Here is a 21310-nt window from a genome sequence, read left to right as displayed (position 1 = left end):
CACCTGTACCTCCTGACACCTCAAGCAAAGACTCGCTACCTTAAACTCTCCTGCAGTCACCCGACACAAGTGCAAATCCTCTGAGAAATCCTAGCATCTCTCTGGGTGTGCGTTACCCTCAGAGCAACTGACGCTAAGCCAGCTTGTTAACTACTGCTGTGCTCCCGTGAGCCTGGCCAGAGGCCCTGAGAAAACTCACTCTCTTCCTCGAGCAACCTCTTCAGGATGGAAGGTCCTTTTGAAATTTCCATCGGAGAAGATCTGGGCCGGATTCTGAGATCACGGTGGGAGGGGGCCTCTGTGCGGACAGGAGTCCTGGGACGGGAGATGTACAAAGGCCACGCAGGACCTTGGGCGGCCTCTGGAGGAGAAAGAGACATGCCCCTGGGGGTGTTTTATTTCTCACTCTGTCTACTTTCTACTGATTCCTACTTGTCTAGAGAGAAGCCACATTTTTCCTGGATTAGCTCTGAGCCAGTGCTAAGGCCAGGCGGGAAGGAAGTCAGGCACTTCATTCAGAGAATTGGCTCTAGTGTCTTGAGCATCCACAAGATGATGAAGGTGAGAGGTCAGAGAGCACGGGATGCGTGTTCCAGCAAAGATTCTTGAAGCTGCTCTGCTGAGGCCCCGCTCCTCCATGAGAAGGGCAGGTCTGGGACTTCCCCCACGCTGTCTCAAAGAACACTTCGGGCTGGTCAACCTTGCTTTGGTGCAGTTTTGTTTTGTTTTAATTATTTATTTATTTAATTTTGGCTGCATTGGGTCTTCGTTGCTGCCCGCGGGCTTCCTCTAGTTGCGGCGAGCACGGGCTACTCTTCGTTGTGGTGCGCGGGCTTCTCATTGCGGTGGCTTCTCCTGTTGCAGAGCACGGGCTCTAGGCGCGCAGGCTTCAGTAGTTGTGGCACAGGGGCTCAGTAGTTGTGGCTCGTGGGCTCTAGAGCACAGGCTCAGTAGTTGTGGCACAGGGGCTTAGTTGCTCCACGGCATGTGGGATCTTCCCGGACCAGGGCTCGAACCCGTGTCCCCTGCATTGGCTGGTGGCTTCTCCTGTTGCAGAGCACGGGCTCTAGAGCACAGGCTCAGTAGTTGTGGCACAGGGGCTTAGTTGCTCCACGGCATGTGGGATCTTCCCGGACCAGGGCTCGAACCCATGTCCCCTGCAGTGGCAGGCGGGTTCTTAACCACTGAGCCGCCAGGGAAGCCCCTGGTGCAGTTTTTACACTTTTTAGGCAAACTCTCAGGAAATGGACAAGAGATAACTTTTACGTTAGTTCTCTAGGATATTAGAGACTTAGAAAAAGGCACATCTCGGTAAAAGTAGATGTCAGATACTTAATTTTGAAAGACATACAGGTGGAGCACGAAAATCAGAACCAATCTGGTGGTCCTGCTGCCACTGTCAGTGACATCTTGGACATATCAGCCAGAGAGAGAGAACTTAGCCGTACCTTGGAAAAACAAAAGTAATGACAGCGTCACTTAAGTTTGAAATGCTTTGTATTTGTGTAAATGATTTTTAAGGAGGTCTGATTTTCTTGATTGCCTGTGATAATGGGTAGCACTCGATTCACTGTTACGAGTACTACATTGTATCGGTAAAGAAGGGGATAAATACCTGTTTGACCCGTGCCTTGGACGGTGCAATGCCGTTCCCCCTCAGAGACCAAGGTTCTGAAAGAGGAAAGAAAACCATACCGTTGACACTCGTCTAGCCTAGTTGGCTTAAAGACTCTAACATCTGGAACTTTAAAATTGCCATTACTATTTTCCTAGAATTTTTTGTATAATTAGATTTCTGCTTTTAAAAGGTCTCTGAGGAAACACGTGCAGTTTTGGTAACCCTGGATATCTAAATTCTAACAACATCTATTTTGTGAAACACAAAGCATATGTCGGTACCTACAATGGATCTCCAATGCATAGATACATTTATTCAAGCTTTTATAATTTCGTATTACGTTTTCACCTTTAAAATTTTTTTATTTAAAAAAACAGGTACAATTGGCACCTGATGAGATCGCTTTCCTTTTTTAAGTGAAAGTTTTCATCTGCAAGATCATGGACATGATAATAGTTTAAATATCTAATCCTTCTCCTGCAAAGTCAATTTACGAAAACATAATTGTTATTTAATATCCTTTCCAAATGCGGTGGGCTCACTGCAATAAACAGGTACCGTTGGGCTTGATTTTCTATCATTGCAATTGTTTTGGAGCAGAAACTCCAGAAAGGAAGCTCATGCAGAGTCCCGAGTGGGTGTGTTCTTTCCCCCCCGAGGCTACTGAGAGCGGGATTCAGGGAAAGGGGGAACGTCACCCCACGGCGTCTTCCTTCCCGTCAGGAAGCAGTGAGGGGCCGGCCTTTGGAGGGAGACCAGAGCGAATCATATTGTGTTATTTCTGTGACTGGGAACAAGAGAAAATGAATCCTGCTACTCTTCCCAGAGAAACATCAGTGAATCTGTCATCAGAGCTCCAGGTGATGAAATCCTTGCCCTGGTACCACGCTGCCTTGTATATAAAAGTGTTGGTTGAAAGGTTTATCCCTTGTTAGTTTAGGGGGTTCCTAGAAAGAGAATTACGGACTTGAAGTCTCTCTTAAAGATTGACTGAGGGCTTCCCTGGTGGCGCAGTGGTTGAGAGTCCGCCTGCCGATGCAGGGGACACGGGTTCGTGCCCCGGTCCGGGAAGATCCCACATGCTGTGGAGATCCAACTAGGCCCGTGAGCCACAATAACTGAGCCTGCGCGTCTGGAGCCTGTGCTCCGCAACGGGAGAGGCCGCGACAGTGAGAGGCCCGCGCACCGCGATGAAGAGTGGCCCCCGCTCGCCGCAAGTGGAGAAAGCCCTCGCACAGAAACGAAGACCCAACACAGCCATAAATGAATATAAAATAAATAAATAAATAAAAAAAGAAAAGATTGACTGAAAGAAACAGATAGAAAAAGAAAGAAGGAAGGAAGGAAAGAAAGAGAGAAAAGAGAAAGGAAGAAAGGGAAGGAAAGAAAAAGAAGGAAAGGGGGGGAGGAAGGAAGGAAGGACCTAAAGGCCAGAGAAAAGGCAATTCCAGGAGTCTGAGATAAGCTGGTTACTGCCCCTAAAAAGGAGAATTCTGTATTCAAATACCTTCTTCCTCTTTCTCTGCATTCCAACTCTGCTCAGGGAAAGGCTTGGGGACCAAGAACGTCCACTTTGTTCTGCCTTAGAGCATTTCCCTCTGCGGAGGGGAGAAGAAGGTCACCGTCAGTCACGACGAAATCAATGGCCGTAGGTGGTGTGGGACACAGGAGACATGTTCCAGGTCCCCACATCTCCAAGAGGCAGGGCAAGTTACGCGAGCTCAAGGACAGCCCAGAGCACAAAGGCCTCCTCGGGTTGGGCGTCCCATGAAGGCCTCTGCACCCGGAGGCCCTGAGACCAGAGAGGACAGGCAGGCCAGGGCAGGCCCGGTTACTTCACTTGCCTGCCCCGTCTCTGCCCGTCGCCACATGGGCTACGATGAGGCACTTTCTCCAGGTTCCTTCCGCCATGCACGTCACTGCAGCTAAGTCCCTAGTCAGGGTTTCGTTGTGTTTCCTCTCCTGACTTGTGGAAAAGATGGAACACTTGCATTGCCCCGGTCTTCGAAGGACTGAGGTCATCCAGTATTTAAATGAATGAATGGCTGAATCAAATGTGTCACCTCAAAAATTCGGTAGTAAGTTCTGGAAAATTTCAGGAACCTCTGGTAACTTTAACTTGAATATCATTACCCCCATGTGCAAACCTCCAAGACCTAGTGCTTCTTTCTGTGAGATAACATCCAGGCTATAAACTCAAAGTACCTACACACACACAAATATAAATTTCTATGGAATTTCTATGAGTAAGGGAGAAATCTGTCCCTTAGACAATACATTAGCTGCATTTGCAACATGATGGCTGTGACACTTTTATGATACTTTTCTACTAAAAATATTTCTGTTTGCTAAACCAATTCCAGTAGAAAGATGCACAGTTGGCTTACTTGTACTGATACTTAGGACTACTGCTGGAAAACAGTGGCGGGCCTCCTGAGTTCTCTGAATGCACGTGTTAGAAGCAAACTAAGAACGCATGCTGTTGTCCATAGACGGATATTTATATCTGTCTTCCTGCGCCCTCAGGTAGCGATAAGGTCATCTCATACACATAAATATGGTTTAGTAACTTACTTCTTACATTCAAGGAAAGCCCTGGGAGTAACGACAGCTTTTGAAATATCCATGTGGAGGACGTTTTGAAATGAGCTGAATTCAGACTTCAGTTCTTTGGTAGAGCCCATCCAGCGGACACCACTTAGCCTCAGAATCTGGCAGTGTTTGTCGTTATGATGTACTAGGACAGATCCGTCCTGTCCCCTTGACGCAGTCTTCATCTTTTACCTATAATGAAAGACAAATCGAAAGGCGTATTTCGAAGAGCGTGGAGGATGCTGGTGAGGGAGGGTCACCGTGAAATTAGGAGTATTGTTTCTCAAAGTCCTGTTCATCTTGGCCTCGAACCCATGGAGCTCCCAGCAGTACGCTGCCAACCCCACCGCTGACCCACCTCCGTGGCAAAGCTACTGGTGGAGACACGGTTACACAAGAGGAGAATTTTCCAAAATACACTTTACTCTATGGCTCATTTTTTCCCCTTCTGTTTTCCTGTTGCCATTACCGTGACGTGTAAAGGACACTTAAGGCAGTAAATTAGAACGTTAGGCTAAAACCCCTGTAGAAATGCAGGCAACTTTTATTTTTAGTTTGGAAAGCTTTCCTCCTGGAAGCTGAAACGAAAACACTTGGAATGAGGTGGAAACAAGGGTTGGAATGCATTTCTGTGCAAATATCCTGCTCCCCAAACATGTGGACCGGTTCTCTCCCTGTCCTACGTTTGTTGCTTTGGGAAGGGAGTCTCCTCCTCCGAATCTGTACTATTCCGTGGAGGCACCAAAAATGAGATGCCGAGGCCCGGTTGCCTTCGTTTCTCCCATAGGGTGTGAAAGGGCACCTGCTGTGGCTTTAATTGCTGCCGATGGCCAGACACGTTCAGCCCTTTTGCATTGGCTCACTGGGCACCTGCATGTCTTCTTTTGCCCATTTTCTAAGATTCATCCCTACCTGTTAGGTCCTGATATTATAATGCTTTTGAAGTGATATTTGCTTTTACAATTTTATATTCACATGTTTTGTTACTATTATATGGAAATGTATTTGAAGTTTGTATATTGACCCTTTAAACCTGTGACCTTAGGGTTACCAAAGGGCAAAGGTTGGGGGGAGGGATAAATTAGGAGATTGAGATGAACACATACACACTACTATATATAAAATAGATAGCTAACAAGGACCTACTGTATAGCACAGGGAACTCTACTCAATATTCTCTAATAACCTATAAGGGAAAAGAATCTGAAAAAGAATAGAGGTATGTATATGTAAAACCGGATCACTTTGCTGTACACCTGAAACTAACACAACATTGTAAATCAACTATACCCCAATATAAAATACAAAGTTTTAGAAATCCTATGACCTTACTAAGTTTCCTCTTTGGTTCTAGGACTTCGGTGTTTTCTTCATTTTGTATTTTCCATGAGGTTTTCCTACATACACAGTCATCGTCTTTAAGGATGTCCAGTTTTCCTTCTTTGTTTCCAATTGGGATGCTCTCTTGCATCCTGCTGTACTGCACCGGCTGGGACAGAAAGTCCCAGAACAGACATGGTGAGAGCAAACACTCTCCTTCCGACCGTAAGGTAAAGCAGTAAAGGAGGCACTATTTTTTTTTTTTTAATAAATTTATTTATTCATTTATTTATCTTTGGCTGTGTTGGGTCTTCGTTTCTGTGCGAGGGCTTTCTCTAGTTGTGGCAAGCGGGGGCCACTCTTCATCGCGGTGCGCGGGCCTCTGACTGTCGCGGCCTCTCTTGCTGCGGAGCACAGGCTCCAGACGCGCAGAGCTCAGTATTTGTAGCTCACGGGCCCAGCTGCTCCGTGGCACGTGGGATCTTCCCAGACCAGGGCTTGAACCCGTGTCCCCTGCCTTGGCAGGCAGACTCTCAACCACTGCACCACCAGGGAAGCCCAAGGAGGCACTATTAACTGCGATGTTAACTTTAGACGTGCCTTGTTATTAAATGAGGAAATTTCAGTTTGTTCTAGTTTGCTGATTTTCTTTTTTAAAAATCATGTTTGGCTGTTGAATTTTATCTGCACCAAGTGACATCACCTTTTTTAAATTTTTACTTCAACTTGTTAGTGAGGTGAATTATGATTGATTTTTAAATGGTGAATTAATGTGTATACCTGGAATAAACTCTGCTGTAATAATGTATTATCTTTTGCTGAATCAGGTATGTTTATATTTTGTTAGTAATGCTTGGCCCTGTGTTCCTGGGAGATATTTGTCTATACTTTCTTTCCTGGTAATGTCTTTGCCATATTTTGGCATCACGGTTGTGCTTGCTGAATAAAACCAGTTGAAAATTTTTCCAATATCATTTTCTTCGGTAAATGTGTGTGTAAGATTGGTGCTACTTTCTTCTTAAGTTTTACAGAATTCACTAGTATAGTCATTTGGACCTGAAACCTTTTTTATCGAAAGATTTTTAATTTCCTAGTCAATATATCTAATAGATAAAGGACTTGTAGACATTTCATTTCTCCTTATGTCACTTTGATCAATTTTTTTCAGTACGTTTTTCCATTTAATCTATATAGTCAAATTTATTGGCATAGAATTTTTCTTCATGTCACCTTAATATCTTTTTAACATTTGAAGTATCTGATATTGTTAATTTGTGCTTTTTCTTTCATTGATGAGTCTCATTAATGTTATTACTTCGATTAGTTTTTGAAAGAAGCTGATGTTGGCTTTGCACGTTTTCTATTTTGTCTATTTCCCGTCTTATCTGCATTAATTACTTTCTTCTACACACTTGGGGATTAATACGCTCTTTCTCTTTTGTAACGTCCTAAAGTCAAAGCTTAATATCAACCTTAATGGAGGGTGATTAAAGACCTTTCCCCCAAGTCAAAATCAAATTCGTACTCAGGGCAATAGGACAAGAAAAAGAGCAAAATAAAAGCCATATGGATTGCGGGAAGAAAAGGCTAACGCTCTTCCGTTTCCTCTTAGGAGTTGTATGAATCTCCTAGGGCTGCCACAACGGATTACTGCAGAGTGGACGACTTTGCAGAAATCTATTCTTGCTACCTCTGGAGGCCAAGAAGTCTGAAATCAAGATGTCAGCAGGCCATTCTCGGAAGCAGGGTTTTCTTCTGAAGGTTCTAGGGGAGGATCTTTGAGTCTTGTGGCTTCTCGGGGTGGCCGCAGTCCTCGGTGTTCCTCGGCCTTCACAGGGCCTTCTTCCCGCCGTCTTTCTGGGTCTCGGTGTCTGCCTCTCCTTTTCTGATAAGACACCAGCTGTTGGATTTGGGCCACACCCTAGTCTAGTATAGCTTCATCTTAATTTGATGATATCTACAAGAGTATTTCCAAGTAAGGTCACATGTACAGGTGCTGGGGGTTGTGACTTAATACCTTTGGGGGGAACAGTTCAGTCCCCCACGGCAACTGTGAATGTTTGTTCATGTGTTCTGATCATTTCAACTGTTGTTTCCTTGACAGTAGGGTGACATGTCTTAGCTAACGATATTTCACATAAAGTTTATAACACACAGACATTTCCAATAGTTCTGAGGTGGGTGGCAGGAAGGTGCAGGGGAGCACAAGGCTTGAAAACTACAGCGATGTTACCTGTCTCTCCTCACCCAGCCCCATCGAGCTCACACCTGCCCTGTGACAATCACACAGTCCTTGGGGACAGACAGAATGGGGAACTTTGTTCACCAGCCACGCGCCTTTAGGGAAGGGGAGGCATGGAAGGTTTGAGGGATTAATTTGGATGGTCACCGTGGTTTCACTGTAGTGTGGACCTAGACCTGTGCAGCAGGTATCTGGGGACTTCTGTTTCAGGCATATATGGACTTTCCAGAAGCCTCGGCCCCATGGTGAAGATTTAGAGGAGATAATGTCTAAGAAGAACCAATCCTAGAATAAGATCAGTGGCAGAGGTAAAGTAATTTATGGAAAAAATGTAAACATTGTAGGTAGAACAACTTCCTTAGAATTAATTAAAAGAGTTCAAAGAATTGTTTTCACAAAATGGGTGATGGCTATGCTAGTTAAACTGCTCCACGGCAGAGAAAAATGGAAAAGAAATTAAAATTAATCCAGTAAAGTAAGTCGGATAATCCAGATCCTGAGGACAAAAACAACAAAAATGCACACGTTCACACTAGTAATTGCATCCAGCGAATGTCTGCTCTGTGCCAGGCACCGTCTGAAGGCACTCGTGTTGATTTATCTCATCCTCACACCAGCTGTTTGAAAGCGTTCAGTGATTTTCCCAGTTTCACGGATGACGTAACTGAGGCACAGTGACGGTGAATATCTTCAGGTTTGGAGCCATCAGGAAACAGAAAACAGGACTGAAACCCAGGAAGTCTGGCCTGAAAGCCCATGTTCTTATTTCATCCAGCTTCTCTCAAATACAGACCAGTCTCTTAACAGAAGTGCACGTAAAAACTCTTAAGTAGTAGTCAACCAAATTTAACATCACACGAAAGGGTTATTATACCAGCCTCCGTGAGTTAGTGGTACTGCAGATCAAAAGAGATAAAAACATATGACTACATTAATTGATGTGTGTATTAGTTATGATATAGACGAAGCTTCTATAAGAAAGAGATGCTAAAACACACAATCACTTAAATATATACATGAATATATAATATATTTATACATTATATATCATACGCAAATATTAATATAAATTTACGTATACATTACACATACTATGTCCTTTCCTTAGCAGTCTAGGGGAAGACAGTGGTCTCGACTGGTCAACTGCTCTGACCCTTGAGATAACCCAGGCTTTCAACCAGGAGGGTGGACACTATGGAATCCCAGGAACTTCCACCTCTTGTTCCGAGTGCTGGTCTGCTTATTACTAACCCAGTCCAACACTGGAGAAAGAAAAAACGTCTCCACAGAGACGCTGCCCTTAAGGCAGGAAGATAAATGTTGTCACTTCACTTCTGCTGTCATCCCACTGCCCTGAAATGAACCACATGGACTAATTTCAAGGAAAGCTGGGAAATGCCCATCGTGTGGTAGCTGTGTGCCCAGCTACACTCAGGGACTCTATTTCTAAACTTCTATTTCTAAAAGCTTAAAGTGGAGAGAAGATATTGTCGTGAAGTTTTCAGAATCAATCAGAACCCCTAAAGACAGGTAATAACATCGGGTGTACAGCCTAGTTAAACGCTTAAGCAAAGAAGAGGACAGTGTACTTGTTTCATCTGATGGCGAATCCCTAAAATGTCAGACTGGTGTTAACTGGTGAAACATTAGAGTTTGGAATTTAAAGAGTTTCCTACTGTCATAGTTAATCAAACAAAAAAGAAAAGGTGGATGCAAGTTGGTAATTATTTTCTGAGGATTCAATTATCTATGTGGACTAAGAAAACAATTAAAATCAATCAAAACTTAATAAGAAACTCAGAATGGTCTTGGTTACAAATTAAATAGCATGATATATAATATCCTTATTGGGGATAAACAGTCATAAACTATGGGGACCAGATCAGATTTGCTCTGGCAATAAGCAGTACATTTCCAAAAAAGCTAATCGGTTAGATTTAAAAAGTCATCTTATCATAAACATAAACACAAAACATAAAACATCCCACTAAAAGATATAATATTTGCATACAGAAACATATTGTAAATCCTCCCCCAAATAATCTATACACTTACACAATTCTACTCAAAATTTCAAAGATATTTAAAATTACTGGTTGATTTCAAAGTTCATCTGAAAGAATAAATGTGCTAAAAATCTGTATATAGAGATTTAGTATACCACAAGAATTAGCAAATCAGTGGGGAAAATAGACAATATTTAACAAATAATATTGAGGCAACTGATTAGCTATTCAAAACTTTCTAAAGGTAAGGCTTCTGTCTCTTATTGAATAAACTTCCTCATGGATTTTATGTGTGGGAAAGTACAAGAAATTATTTCTACATTCTTGGAGTTGGGAAGACCTTTGTAAATAAGCATGTTACCAAAGGTAAAACTCCCAAGAAAATATTTATATATGTTATTCTATGCATATTTAAAATTTCTGTGTATGTAAGTTTTCCATAACAGAATTCGAAATCAAATAATGAAGTAATAATTTACATGACAAAGGCTTAATTACTTAGAATATAAAGAGAGCTTAGCAATAAATTGGAAAACGTTGGATACCCGGTAGAAAACAGACCAAAGGAAATGAATAAGCGATTTGGAGAATAAGATTAAATTGTTTCAAAATTTTAGAAAAATATCAGCTTTTCCTATCTAATTTGTGGTGCCGAAATGAAATAATTTAAAGGGTGAACAAAGTGCAAGGGAAGGTGGGCAATTATTCGTATCATTTCTCATTAATTATCATTCACTATGGACTTTGGGAAAAGCTGCTTTGCAACATGTAGCTGATTCCTTCAGAGCATTCAAAACTTGCACCCTTTTGGGTGTAGGAATTTTCTGTAATACCTTTATGACTTAAATATACTGTCTATAGCTTTGTTTAATCTACAGAAACAATTTGCTATTAACCCAAAGGCCCCATATTAGGAATTTTAAAAAGAAATCATGTTATACTCATAAATTGACTTATTAATAAACAATTAAAATGGTAAAGAAGATTATTATAAAATAAAAATATGGGACTTCCCTCATGGCACAGTGGTTGAGAGTCCGCCTGCCAATGCAGGGGACACGGGTTCGAGCCCTGGTCCGGGAAGATCCCACAGGCTGTGGAGCAACTAAGCCCGTGTGCCACAACTACTGAGCCTGCACTCTAGAACCCACGAGCCACAAGTACTGAGCCCACAAGCCACAACTACTGAAGCCCGCACGCCCAGAGCCCGTGCTCAGCAACAAGAGAAGCTGTCGCAATGAGAAGCCCGCGCACCACAACGAAGAGTAGCGCCCACTCGCTGCAACTAGAGAAAGCCCATGCGCAGCAACGAAGACCCAATGCAGCAACCCTGCAAAACAAAAAAAATGCTTTCTATATTTTTAAAATTAAAATATGGATATAAATTATAAATGTCTATAAACTAATAATTTATTGGTATTTGCTGTTCAGTGTACTTAGTTTTCTGCATCAAACATGTTCCGTTTTGGAATACGGAAAACAATTTTTTAAAAACCTCTCTGTAACATAAAAATAAAATAATACATACTTTGTTCTCTTCTTACAGGAAAGTTTTCCATATGTTGTTTGGAACGTAGTGAACCCATTAATAACTGGTCTGTCAGCTGGACTTTTCCATGGGCCTAGTTTAAAACAGCAGAAGAGAATTCTGAACACTCAGCCACAACCTGTGCTGTGTCTACTGAACTTGACTCCTTACCTTTTCAGAACTTTCCATCCCCTACTCTGCTCTTTCCACAAAATCTTGAATTGAAGCCAGCTGTTCCTAGACATTACCCAAAAGGCTCCCGGCCACGTTCACAGGCCTGTGTGCTGAATCCACACGTGCCTGTGGACTGGTCACCACTCCAGGTCCTGTGGCCCTGCCCTGGGGCCCCTCGGAGGTGAGACCATTGACATCACCGGAGTTTAAGTGCTGCATATTGGCACTTCCTTGGGAATTCACGCCTCCTTTGCTGCTATCCTGAAAGGACCAGCCTCAGTCGAGAGGCAAGTACAGGTTTAGGGGCAGAAATTTTGCTTTTTTGAATCAAAGTGTAAATTCAATTCAGTAGACCTGGTTGGGTCAGATGATGTGCCCTGAGAACTCTGTCTGTGTAGGGAAATGGCTGTGCTCTGTGGGTCCTCTCTGCCTCACTGCTGTCTTTTCCTCCTGCCCCAAGGCCTCTTCTTTTTTTTTTTAAGTTTTTAATGACTGGGTGTGTGCATTTTATTTATCTTTTATTTATTCATTTTTTGGCCACACCGTGCGGCATGTGGGATCTTAGTTCCCCCACCAGGGATCAAACCTGCACTGGGAGTGAGGAGTCTTAACCACTGGACCACCAGGCAAGTCCCGAGGTCTCTTCCTTTTCCCCTTCACTGGCCATCTTTTCCCCTTTATAATAATCTTCTTTACCATTTTAATTGTTTATTAATAAGTCAATTTACGAGTATAACATGATTTATTTTTTAAATTCCTAATATGGGGCCTTTGGGTTAATAACAAAGTGTTTCTATAGATTAAACAAAGCTATAAACAGTATATTTAAGTCATAAAGGTATTACAGAAAATTCCTACACCCAAAAGTGTGCTCCAGATCTCTCTCTACCCAGCTTGCTTTCTTTCAAGGGCGAAGCTGACAGAATCACATGCTCTGAAGAATTATAGACTAAATATGCTCCCGCTTTTAGGCCCATGGACATTTCTGATAAATATTAGAGGAAAAGGTCAATGCTTACCTTCAAGGAATTAGTTGTTACTATTGGGATTTCTGGCATCAGTGGGTTTGTATCAAAGTACTTTTCCAGGCACTTCGGGGAACCCACAGATAATTGTCTCCTACAGAAAAAAAATGATCTCAAGGCTACGAACGGGTGGCTCCTGACGTTAACATTACTTTTGTCATTACGTGATGCTCCGCAAGACGGACGTCGCGGGGCAGCGTATGGTCCAGAAGCAGGACCTGTGCTGGGACAGCACTGGGGGGACAGTCCGCCCATCTGTGGTCTTCCTTTTGCCTCAGTTCTTGGGAAAAGAGAGATAATAAATTCTACTCACAAAGCTGGCGTGAGGATAAAACGATCCTGTACTTGAAGACTTGTAGGAAGGCTGAAAGCACCACCGTAAAGGAAAACGTACAAGTACGGGTGTTGCATTTTCGCTTTACCGGAAGGTGGAGCTACCTTCCCCATCAATATCTACAGCCACGTGTGGTAAGCGTGTTCCCTTCTCTGTTTGGAGGCCCAGGGAGGTTAAGTCAGGTAACTGCCCAAACCTCTCGTATTTTGTAAGTGATCAGGCCAGGATTTCCGCACGCTTGGCTCTGTTCAACGTGGCATTTGAAATAGTGCCTGGGTCAGGCCAACAAGTCGGGAAGGATGTCCGAATGACTAGAATGAATGAATGAATGAGTGAGTGAGTGAGTACGGGAGAGGTGATGCACAGGGGCCGGCTCCTCCATGCCCACTCTGGGCAAGAAGAATTCAGAGAAAGAGAGGAGTGGCGCCTGGAGACGTGGCTGAACACGGAAGGAAGTTCTGGGCAGACAGTTTACAGCCGCAGTTAAGAGGAGTAGGCAAGGTCTTTAACTTCGCTGTTTTAACTAGATGCTCCACAAGGCGCATCCCTGATTGTCTGACCTCAGGCCATATGAAATTTCCATCTCTCTTTAGGCTCTGCAGAGTGAAAGGCACTTGCAGCCAGCAGCGTGAACTGGGTCTCCGCTGGGATAAAGGAGTCTCTAACAGCCTTTTCTCTGCATTAAGGGTATAATACAGAAAAGCTTTCCATACTTGGAACACATCAAAGGGGACAGTCTTTAAATTGCTGGGCTAAACACCATGGTTTCTCCTCTTCAGCAACTATATTTACATTAAAAGAAGAAAAAGGGTAGCTAGCATTTTATAAAAACGGTTCACAATTACTGATAAAATTCGAATCGTATGAAGTTGGGTTGATGAACCTTCTTACTGGTGATACGTGTCTCCCATATAAATTTGCAGGCATTTACTTGAAAAAAAGGTACATGTTCTATATGAGATGTAACTAGAAACAGTCTCATTTGAACTCATTAAAAGAATGGTTTACAAAGAGCACATGTAACTCCCGGGCCCGGGGTGGGTACTGGGCCCACTGACTCTGTACAGTGTACCCGCCTGGCAAGCGGAGATGTGGTCGTGAAAGGGAGTGCCCGAATTGTCAGATAGAATTTATTATATGAAAGTATCTAGCTCAAAACTTTCCTACCAAAGATTCCTGGTGGAGTGCCAAGAGCTGGCTTGAAGTCTTAGGGAATCACAAATATGTAGGTCACTGGGGTCCTCGTGGGCACCCTCCCTTCAAAGGAAGGCATTTCTCGAAAATGTAAAGGCTCATTTAGAAGGGATCATGTCGACATCTGCAATAATTCCTTGACATGGCAGCGCGATTAAGTCTCCCGAATTCCATAACAGACTCAGGCTGACTCAAAAACTGATGAAAAATTCCAAGGACTGCAAGGGAACACAGAGTACAAGTCCCTTTCCTGTTTAGAACCCCGTGACCATGACCGAACGAGATGCCCTTTGCGACAGTCCACTCCTGGCTCTCGTGACCCGGCAGGGACAGTCCCACAGGCAGGGTGAGCCCTTCTCTAAGGCAGCAGGGACCCAGGGAGTGGATAGAGCCCCCCCAACCGGCACGGCCCAGGAGGAGGGGTTGTTTACGGTGCGGGGGTCACCTTGGGTGATATCCCTTATTGCACCGCCTCCCATCTAACCAGGGCTGGCTAAAAATAACTAAATCACCCCGTCTGGATGCAGGAGATGCCCCATGCAATGTGCTCAGGTCTGAGTGGCGCCGGAATGGGTGGTGCTATTATCAGAAGCCCACACACCACCCTTAAACTCTCTCATCAGCCATTTTCATACCGCGAGCTGCAGTTTTTGTAATGGAAAAAAATGTCACACTTTGCAAGATGGATTTCTCATGTAAATAGCATCGTGTCTTGGAGAGGGCTCACTCTTAACCTGGGTGACCGTTACTGTGACAGGACACTGAACAGAACCAGCCTTGCTGGGATTCAAGAGGAATTAGAAATGCACCCACGTGTGTCTCGGGGGGGATGCTCTCTTTCCTTGGCTTTCTGTAACTTGGCAGAGGGAGGGGCTGGGCAAGCTCAGAGCACGAAATCATTGATTCTATCCCCGCGTCCACTTTGCAGTGTCTGAGGTCCACACCAGGTCTCAGGCTAAGTTTCCCCACTTGCGGAATTCACTCATCCTTTCTTCTAAGGAACTCAGGAGTAGTACGGTTGAGTCATCAACGAAAGAGCGTCGGAAATGGCTGACTGTGACATTTAGGTTTATCCGGGCTATAATCCCAAACGTCACGATTATACATATACGTGTGCACGTGTACACGCTTGCACACACACACACATACCCATGCGCACATACACGGTTAAGGGCTGGGGAGGGTTGGGGGTTTGGGGAGACTGCAGATACCGACAAAGTGGAGCTGGCCCAGCGCCTTCCGTCCTGTCACGCAGCTGTGCTCCCCTGCACAGAATGTTCCTCCGGGGCGCCCGTGAGAGGACACAGTGGTTGAAACTATTAGGAAAATAAGAAGTGGGCCTTGCTTCTGGACATTTGCGTGTATTAAACTAAACAGAAACAGAGAAAACTTACCACTCTGCTTTCAGGCCTGACCCTTGCGGGGCCGTCTCCGTCCGCCCCGCTCCTTGAAGCCGTCCCTGCCTGAGACGCCAGCGGGCGGGGGTGGGGGGGCCTGGGAGCCCTTCGTGCCCTTGGCCACCTCCACCAGGGCACACGGAGTCTGGTCCTTTGACCAGGGCATCTGTCACATAAATGCCAGGTCTTAACTGGGCAAAGGAACGGTGCCCAGGGAGGGTTTGCAATTCTTTTCAGAGTCTGTTTATGGTGGGCAGTTCCCTGCGGTCACTACAGATTGGAGAGTTCCGTGTCTGAGAAGCGCGTGCCATGTGTCGTTTTGGACAGGCTGTGTTGGAAATCACTCTCTCCTTCTTCCCTGATTTTGGTGAGGCCATCAAGTATGCTCTAAATGCCTGCACACCAAATCAGAGAGAGAGAGAGAGAGAGAGAGAATGCTCTAAAGTGTGCCTCCCCCAGTTTCCCTTTACTTAAGATAGAGCGGAGGGGCCCCTCTTGCAGGACGTCCGTCTGCCCACCGCGGGCTGGCCTCTGCTTCTGTGCGCTATCCACCCGTCTCTGCCGTGCTCTCTCTTTCTGCGCTCGACCTAACCTCCCATGCTGGGCTGCCAGCTCCTGGGTCAGCCGGGCAATGCCTCATCCAGCTTTGTATTTCCAGCAAAAGTCTTGTTTTCCTTTGCAGTGGGAAACACAATATCTGCTAAATTACCTGAAGAACTGCAAGTAAGAATGTGAGCAGTTAAAGAGTTAGGTGTTCACTGCTCAGCAAGGGTGGGATGCATACGGCAGCTTCTTAGTGGGAGCTGTGAGTAAGAGACTTTCACTCAGATTTTGGGAGGCAGACGGACAGCTGGGAAAGCAGAGGGACCCGGGTTACAGGCCTTCCTCCTGAGTTTGCCTCCTTGATCATCTTCCCTAGAGATTTTTGCTGTTTCCTGTCACATCCCTATCTTCAACCCAGACAGCCTGCGTGCGTCTCTTCTCCACCCCGTCCCCTCATTCTCAGCCTTAATGCAAAGCTGATGGCCAGAAGACGGTGCAGGAAGACAGTGATGTGATGCCCCTCTGGTGCGGCCACTCTGTTGCCCCTCCCCCCTCCACTCTGCTGCCCAGGTGGGCAAACCCTCCTCACACAGCTGCCCCCTCCCCCGCCCCCCAAAAAACTGAGCAATTCCGCTCCTAACAAACCTATGAACATAGCCTGGAAGGGGACATCATTGCTGGTCTTCTGCTCGTGGAAAGGTTCCTTCCCCACAAGAACACGTGGACTCTGGAAACCTACCACCTACTGGGCGTTTGGTAAATGCCAGACACTGTGTGGTGCTGTAAAGGCATCACCTCTTAATCCACCCAGTCACCCTTTCAAAGATGAGAACTGGAAGGCTAAGAAGGTGGAGAAAACCTTCCAGGGACACATCTACAGTGAGAAATCTGAAACTGGCTGGGCCAGGCCCAGAGCCTGTGATTTTTGCAATAGGCAGTGCCTTGGGTGTCTGACAGGCATTTTACAGTCTCTCTACCTGTTGCATATAAAATACTTCTCTGATTATTGAAAATGCCATTTGGGGGTGTATATTTCTCTGATTCACATATTATCAGTACAATTTAATACGGCCTCTAACACTGAACAACTTCTATTGCCAAATTTGGTTTGAAGAGATGAAAAAAATCTGAGTACACCTACTTATAATGGTAGTTTACTGCCGAAGTAGCTTTAGTAAATAACGCCCTTCGTTCTTCTTCCTCCAAATCTTCATAGCTTAAAAAACTTTAAGCTTTTATTGCCCGCTCATACATGTGTGGGCGGGGGAGATAAGATGAAACTTCAGAAATCATGTACCACATTCATTTATCTAGTTGAAGCAGGTTGAATACTCTGTTTCTTCACATAAATATTGAGCAAAGTTGCTGGAAGGTAGCGGGAATAATTCATTTCCCTGCAATTTTAGTACCGTTACTGGTAGCAAACATGCTTTGAGCAGTTACCGTTTTCAAGAAACCTTGCAATGGATATTATATCTGTAATCTCACTTTGGGGTGTAGCATTTGACTTCTGTCCGAACCCAAGGTCAGTTCCGGGGGTTCTTCAGTGTCCTGCCCCCCTCGTAGGGCTGGTGTGTGGTCTAGGTAAAGCACTTAGAACAGTGTCTGGTGGATAATACCAAGTAATATAGATTCATGCCTATTCTTGTTTCAATCACAAAAGCTAAATGTTATTTGGGAATTAATGCCATATGTGTTCAGCCCCGACACATAAAATTTTAAGTAACCTGGTGGAATCCAAAATCAGTTCTATTTACTGATAATCAGTCATAAAGGCATAATGTGCTCCTTCCTCAAGTAGCCTATTTGCTTCAAACGTACAGAGTGATTTGCTCACCATCTTCTTGCCCGCGTGTCTGTGGGTGCGATGCTCTCACACTGTCTGGGTTGGTTTGTTACCAAATCCAAGCTCGCTCTGCTCGCCGCAGGACAGGCCAGTACGTCGGGAGATGAGGTGTTGAGGCAGCGACTATGACTTTATTCGGGAAGCCAGCAGACCGAGGAGACGGCAGACTAATGTCTCTAAATAACCATCTTCTTGGAGTTTGGATGCCAGTTTCTTGTACAGCACAGAGAGTGGGAGGAGATGAGGAAGTAAAGTAAAAAGGCCATACGATTTGCAAATATTCCCCTGGAATGGCCAGCCTCGGGGAGGGGATGTGTTCATCTCTTCTTTCTTGCAGCCATCCCCAGGTGGACAGGGTCCGGATGTTCCCCTGAGCAAAGGCACTTTGGTTTAACAGAGGGGCAGGGTTCCCCCGGGAAGGCCCTTATGTATAGACTGTATCCTTTCAGTGAACAAAAGCAACAGGAAGCAGCCATTAAAGGAAAGAAACAGATCCAACACGGAGTCAGGATTGGCTGTTCCCTGTTACAGTTTCTCAGGTGAAACAATAGTCTGCTGCAGAAACCGAGCTCCAACCTAAGAAAGTGTAAATGCCTGAAATTCCACGCTCTCTTGCCTGTCCTGGGTCGGGGGAGCCCCACCTCTCGGACGGCGGTGGAGGGCAGGGCAGAGCATCTCTGCCAAGCATGGACCACTGGTGACCAACCCAGGCCACCCACGGCCAGAAAAGCACACCGGGAGAGGATGTAACTTAAGAACCCGGAATAAGCCAGAGAGCATTAAAAACACTTCGTCTCAAGGACTAACTGAATGATTCCCTCCTTCGGTTCATTCCCAGAACTTGCTTGAATCAGAAACCATAAAGCCAAAGCTGGGATCTGGGCGAGGTGTGGGCAGGGCAGTGCTGCCGGGACCCTGGCCAGAGATGCGCCGTCCTGCACCGCGCCTGCCCTTGTCTATCGCCTGGCGCTGGGGGCCTGTGCAGCTCGTGTGCACTGTGGATCGTGGCTGCCGCGTGTCCACGACGCCAGTGTCCGGCATGGGGAGGAGGCTGGTTGTGAAAAGGTGCGCTCGGACGGTTCAGCCACTCTGGGTGTCAGGGAGAAACAACCGCATCTTGGCATGTGCTCGCAGTGGCTGCTTTTAAAAACAAATCAGTAGGAAAACCACTCTAAAGAGGGATGAATGTGTTCTCTTTAACCAAAATTGAACTCCGGCCGTTAATCTGAACCTGAAATGTAGGTGCGTGTTGCCTATGGCCAGATCCTTTTCAGTGTCCCTGTAATGAGTTGAAATAAGGAATTTCAGGAAATCACTTTGGTTAACATTTCCCAGACCTGCAGTTTCTCTGATTTGCTCTATCTACTATTTGGTCCCTTTTCGAGGTAGTCGGCGCTACCTTTTTGGAGAAAACATTTTTGTGATCATCAAGAAGGGATTTGGGACCGGAAATCAGCGCTGACATCAGCAGATAGAAGCTGTTGGGAGCGAACTGAATGGACCTGAGCCCACACGCATGGGCATGTTTTACTTGAGGCTAAATCCAGAAAAGAGGTTTATTCGTGTATTTCAGTGAACATGCACAAGATTGTAGGAAACGGTTAATCTTTTGTTAAAATTCATGGCCTTCTGGGATTACTGGGCCATTCATTACAGGTATCAAAGCAAAAATTAAATTCTGCTGTATTGTGAAGTTTGGCCCATTCAGTTGGAAAAATCTTAGCGATCAAGAAACCATGTGTTTTTACTCAGATATGTTTTATGACATAGCTGTAAAATCTTGTCTCAAATAGACCCACCGCAGGCCTGCATTGTTTCAGACGGTAATAGGACTCACTTCTGAAATGCCTTTGTATTAAGTCTAAACGATGGATGAAAACTGGAGGGCTTCACACAGTTGTTATTTATGACTCTTCTTGTCTCACACGAGGCTCTCGGCGGCACTCTGCAAGCCTGTGTGAGGGGCAGGTTCGTAGAAATTACAGCCCCGGGTGTGTGACAGCAGTTCAAAGCCAGCCGGCCCAGGCCACTGCTAACAAATGTGTTTAAAGGTTTCTACCTTGGCACAAAGCTGGATCCAGAAGGATTAAAGAGTGAAGTGTTGGCTATCAATCTAGAAAGAGTATTTTTCATAACATTTGAAGGGGAAAAAACGTAATACATTGTTGTTTCCACTCAGTCTTCCACAGAGAAAGTTTTTTTAAAGTTGCAGAATTCTTGTCTTCAGGGGAAAAAGATCTGTAAACTGTGACCAAGCAAATGCATTCATCTAATAAAGAGTTAACAGGTAGCCAAAGGATGGATGGCTTTTTGTTTTTAACGTGATACAATCTTAGATTCCCTATCAATTCCCCATGATTGATTTTCACAGAAATTCTCCCAAATTTTCCCCCAGGTAAGGCTCTAGCATGACTATTCACCAGTAGTCATTTACTTTAGAGCCACTTCAAGCCTTGTCTTTTCTCCTAAAGCCTCAGTTGTCACTGGAAAAATGTCACAAGGAAATGTTCTGAACAATAGAACCAGCTTCCCTTTTAACCTCTCCGGGTACCAAAGGCAAAACGCTGTAAAAATAATTATATTTACGCATAAAATATTTATTCAAAACCTATAGGGAATGTCTACAACTGTCACTAGTCACTGTTTTAAGGGCTAGTGTGTGTTCTGACATTTACCATATACTAACCACATAACCTCATTAGTTCTCAAGGAAGATTTGGAATTGTGTTGAGAATGGGGATCATCTCAGATGTCTTCGAATCCTTTTCTATCTGTGGTGCAGTTAACAGCATTTTGTACATAAGGGGTGTTAAATTAAGATTTAGTTGAGTGATGGAAAACAGAAACAAATGAGAGTCTTTTCTCCAGAGTGAGATACCATACGAAGTCGAATCAGTCGTGTTTCTGAAACTCACCCTTGAACTATGCACACGATGCTCAGCACGGACTCGTAGGCTCACATCGGGGGTCCTGTCTCACAAAGTACAGTTGCCCATTGTTAAGGGCTGAACAACGTGCGTGTCCCTCCAAGGTTCGTATGTCACAGTCTTGCCCCCCAGGACCTCAAAATGTGATTTTATTTGGAAAAAGGGCCTTTAAAGAGATAATTAAGGTGAAATGAGGTCATTGGGATGGGGCCCTGATCCAATATGACTGGTGTCCTCATAAAGAGAAGAAATTAGGACACAGACACACACAGAGGAAAGACCCTATGAAGATGCAGAAAGAAGAGGGCTGTCTACAGCCCAAGAAGGGAGGAAACCAACCCCCCCAGCACTGTGATCCTGGGCGTCCAGCCTCCAGAACTGTGAAAAAACTGATTTCTGTTGTTTAAGCCACCCCGTCTACGGTACCTTGTTATGACAGACCTAACAAACTAGTGTACTCTTATGAAACTCTATTTCATCTTTTGAGATCTGCATAAAAAGAGTTTGAAACCACCACGTTTTTTCCTTTATTTGATCCTCAGCTAGCTAATCTGTATCTGTATA

The sequence above is a fragment of the Phocoena phocoena genome, chromosome 18, assembly GCF_963924675.1.
Source record: "Phocoena phocoena chromosome 18, mPhoPho1.1, whole genome shotgun sequence".
In the NCBI taxonomy this organism is placed as follows: Eukaryota; Metazoa; Chordata; class Mammalia; order Artiodactyla; family Phocoenidae; genus Phocoena; species Phocoena phocoena.
The sequence above is the reverse complement of the archived record's forward strand: the minus strand, read 5'-3'. Positions refer to the sequence as shown.